The sequence below is a fragment of the Pteropus medius genome, unplaced genomic scaffold (assembly GCF_902729225.1).
Source record: "Pteropus medius unplaced genomic scaffold, Ma_sr-lr_union100, whole genome shotgun sequence".
Classification (NCBI taxonomy): domain Eukaryota; kingdom Metazoa; phylum Chordata; class Mammalia; order Chiroptera; family Pteropodidae; genus Pteropus; species Pteropus medius.
Window position 1 is genome coordinate 2,942,826 of NW_024353907.1, and position 4,871 is coordinate 2,947,696.

Sequence of the window (4,871 nt, forward strand, 5' to 3'; positions counted from 1 at the left end):
TCAATCTTTTTGTTAAAATTTTCACTGAGTTCCTCTATTCTTCCCCCAAGTTCATTGAGCATCCTTATAACCAGTGCTTTGAACTCTGCATCTGGTAGATTGCTTGTCTCCATTTTGTTGAGTTCTCTATATGGTGCTTTGTTCCGTTCTTTCATTTGGTATATGCCCCTCCTTTATTGAAATATAATAGACAATTAGTTGCTCGTATTTACATTGTACAATTCAATGAGTTTTTTTCTCAATTATAGTTGGCATACAATAATATACCAGTTTCAGTTGTACAACCTAGTAATCAGATATCCACATAACTCACAAAGCAATCAACCCACTAAATCTAGGACCCCTTTTCCCCCTTACATATTTATTACATTATTAACCATCTTCCCCATGCTGCACTCTACATCACCATGTCTATTCTGCAACTATTCATTTGTATCTCTTAATCCCTTTGCCTTCCGTCCCTCCCAACTCCCTTCTCATCTAGTAGCATTCAAAATATTCTCTGTATATTACTGCTTTTGATGTTGTTTATTTTGTTCTTTAGATTCCACATGTACATGAAATCATGCAATATTTGTCTTTCTCTATCCTTCCCATTTCATTCAATGCAAAACTCTCTAGGTTTATTAAGGCAATATATTTCTCCATCCCCTTCCTTTTAGTCTGTGTGTGTCTTTTAATTGGAAATGAGTCTCTTGTATGCAGCATATGTAGGGGTCTTGTTTTCTTATCCATTCAGCCACTTTATCTTTTAGTTGGAGCACTTAATTCTTTTCCATTTGAGGTACTTGTTGATAGCTATGTAGTTATTGCCATTCTTTACTCCTGTTTTTGATACATGTTTTTCCTTCTTAAAGGAATCTTTCCAACATTTCCTGTAATACTGGCTTGGTGTTGATACATTTCTTTAGTTTATTTTTGTCTGGGAAGCTCTTTGTCCTTCAACTCTAAATGATAGCTTTGCTGGATAGCTTTTCTGTCTTGGTTGTAGATCCTGGGTTTTCATCACGTTGAATATTTTGTGTCATGCCCTTCTGTCCTGCATGGTTTCTTTTGAGAAATCAGCTGCCAGTCTTATGGGTGTTCCCTTGTAGGTAACTAATTGCTTTTCTCTTGCTGCTTTTAAGATTCTCTCTTTGTATTTAACATTTGGCATTTTAATTATGATGTGTCTTGGTGTGGGCCTCTTTGGGTTCCTGGCTTTGGGGACTCTCTGAGCTTCCTGGAGTTGTATGTCTATTTCCTTCAGCAGATTAGAGAAGTTTTCCATCATTATTTCTTCAAATAGCTCTTCAAGTCTTCTTTTCTTTCCAGTACCCCTGTGACACAAATATTTTCATATTTAATAGTGTCCCATAGGCTCCTCAAATTATTATTATAGCCTTGGCTTCTTTTTTCTTGCTATTCTGATTGAGTGTCCTTGGCTTCCCCATCCTCTATATCAGTGGTTCAATCCTCTTCTTTATCCACTCTGTTGATTTCCTCTAATATACTTTTCATCTCAGATAATATGTTCTTCATTACTGAATGGTTCTCTTTTATAATTTCCATTACCATTTTAATGTTTATCTACACTTCCCCTAAGTTCACTGAGCATCTTTATAACCAGTGTTTTGAACTCTGCATCTGTTAGATTGCTTGACTCCATTATTCCTGGATCTCTGTTCTATTCTCTCATGTGGTTTCTGCTTCTTTGTCTTCCTATTTTGGCCGCCTTTCCATGTCTGTTTCTATGTACTAAGCAAAGTTCTTAAGTCTCCCAGTCTTATTAGTGTGGCTTTGTGTGCAGGTGTCCAGTGGCACAGTCTTAAGATGGGTTCAGCTGCAGGCCATATTTAGCCCCAGCCTGTGTCCCTCCTGAGCCACCTGTTAAGATTCAGCAAGCAATCCACAGATGCTGTGCTTATCTTTGCCTCAAGAGGGCACACCAGAAACCAAGGTCAGCTGCCACAAGTGTGAGTCTTGGCTCTACTCAGTAAGGAGCACCTAACTCACCAAGGCACACTTGGATGTAGCTTGGGTTGTGGGAGGCAGAGTTTCAGGGAATCCTATGGGTGGAGCGACCTCTGTTATCCAGTTTGATGCCCTCTCAGCTATGGTGGCACTCAGTCAGCACACTGGCAGCGGGGAGGGCTCAACAGAGGAATAATGGATACTGCTGGCACTTCTGTCCTGGAGAGACCCTGTCCTCTGGCCCTCACTCCAACAACTCAGTGTCCCCCTGTAAGTCCCTGGTGCCCCCTGCACAGCTGACCCGGTGCTGGTACTCAGAGCAAGCAGGTCCGTCACCAGGAAAGTCCACTCCCAGACACAGCCCCTTTAAGAGCAACGTCTGCAGCTGCTGGTTGCCGGTGCCTCAGCCTCTGTCCCACTCAGCCACTTGGGACTGGGCAGCCTCGCATCCTTGCTCCATCCTACCTCCTCCCGTTGCAGGGTGATTTCCTATTTCTCTTCCTAGTTGTAGGGCTTATTCATCTAGCTCCTGGGAGACTTTGCTTGCTGTTTGCTCCATGTTTCTTTCACAACTTTGATTTGGTCACAAGACTGATTAACAAAGCCTCTATCATCTATGTCATTTTTTTTCTACACCTGAGATATGTTTTTTTGCCTCCCCATTATGGCTGCCTCCCTGTGTTTGTTTTCATGTATTAGATAGAGCTCTAAGACTCTGGTCTTAGTAGAGTGGCCTTATGTAGTTGGTGTCCATTAGTGTGCAGTGGTGTAGTTTTCCCTGGTCAGTTGAGCTGAGTCCTCCACGTATGTCCCTCATATGGATTGTGTGTGCTCCCCTGATGTAATTGATCCTTGGGCTGATTGGTTGTGATGACTGACCAGTGAGGGGCTAACCCTACGGAGCAGGATTCTCTTTAGCAGGGCTCTGGTGCCTGCTCCGTCTGCCCATGGGGTGTGTCATTCTTGGATGCAGCCCCAGGTGGTGCTCCAGCTCTGGTTGAAGGCAGCTACTGGGCATGCTTGCCCTAGGGCCTCCAGGGAGGTTCCCTGCCAAAGGCCAAGTTCAGTCACAGCCTGTGCACTGCCTGGGGCCCCCTGGTAAGAATCACCAAGCAATTCATAGATGGCTGCCATCTGGGCTTGGTTTAGAGGTGCCTCGTGAGGCCATGCTGTGAACCAAGGCCAGCTGCCACTAGTGCTAGGCTTGGAGCTGCTCAGCAGAAGGCACAGGGCATGCTGAGGCCAGATACTGCTTGTTTGGGGTTTATGAACCTTTGAGAGATTTTAGGAAAGTCTCTCTCATGCTATTTGTATGGAATAGCCACTGAAAATGGCTTGAGTGGGCCAACATTTTGAGTGGGGCGGGGTTTTATGGAATTGCCTGGGCAGGACAACCTGTGTTAGCCAGGTTGATTGAGACTCAGATATGGCATCTGCAGTCCTGGAAGGACAACCTGTGTTAGCCAGGTTGATGGAGACTCAGATATGGCATCTATAGTCCTGGAGTGGGGAGGGCTTAACAAAGGAACAATGAATTTTTCCAGCTCTTCTGCTTGGGAGAAAGGTGCCCCTCTAGCCCTCACCCTGAAGCCACACAATTCAGATCCTCCCCATATGTCCCTGGTGATTTTCAAGCAGCTGCCTCAGAGCTGGAGCTCAGAGGACATGAGTCCATCAGTGAGAAAGTCCATGTGGGGTCCCTTGTTCTGCATGTTTGAGGGACCGAAGCTTGGGGTGCATGGTTCTTGCATCTGGAAGAATATGCAAGGAGCTGTGAGCAGATGAAACATAGCTTTATTCAGGCATAGCAGGACGCAGCAAGGTACAGGCACAGCTCCAGCTCCCCCACCCCAGCCTGCACAGGCAAGGCTGTTCTTATAAGGTGCATAATAGTGTCCTAAGGCCAGGTACTATAATCAATCACAATCTACATGTTGTATAGGACGTTGTATCTAAGGTCACCTGGGATGCTGTAGCTAAGGCTGCCCAGGAACTGCACGGCTTGCTGGGAAGGAGCCTGACTGCATCCATTTTGTTTGCCAGTCCCCTCACCCAACAGCCCTTTAAGAGGAAGGTCTGTTATTCCTGCAGCCCTCCATATCAGCCACAATCTCTGCTGGTTTTCATAGCTAGAGTTTGTGGGGAATTCTCTTCCTGACACTGGAACTCTGGGCTGGGATCCCAGTGTGGGGCCAGGACCCCTCACTCCTCTGGGGTCCTCTGCAGCTGAGATATCCCTCCTGATTCTCAACCACCACACATGGGAGTGGAACCAGCCTAGTTTGCATCTCCATCCCTCCTACTAGTCTTGAGGTGGCCTCTTATATATGTCTCCAGTTGTAGGACTTTTGTTTAGCCATAACTCAGATGACTCCCAATGATGATTGTTCTGCAGTTTAGTTGTAATTTCGATGTCGTTGTGAGCAGAGGTGAACACAGTGTCTACCTGCTATGCCACCTTGACCTGAAGTCCCCTGTTTACTCTTTTTTTCAGTCTTTTATTTTTAGTTTTATATTGGACTATTTCTATTGCTGTTACCGAGTTCACTGAATTTTACTTCCATGGTATTTAATTTTCTCTTAATCCCATCTAGTGTATTTTTTTTTTACATCTCAGACATTGTAATTTTATCTCTAGAAATTTAATTTGAATCTTCTCAATATCTTCCATGTCTCCTGTTTTCCTCTCCCTTCTTAAACATATGCAGTATAGTTTAATAACTCTTTTAATGTCCTTGTCTACTCATTCTATAATCTGTATCACTTCTAAGTTTATTTTTATTTTTTTTCCTTCTAATTATGGGTCATATTTTCCTGTTTTTTTTTTTCATGCTTGATAACTTTATGTAATGCCAGACAGTGTGAATTTTATCTTGTTGGGTTCTGGATATTGTTTTATTTCTATAAATATTCTTGGG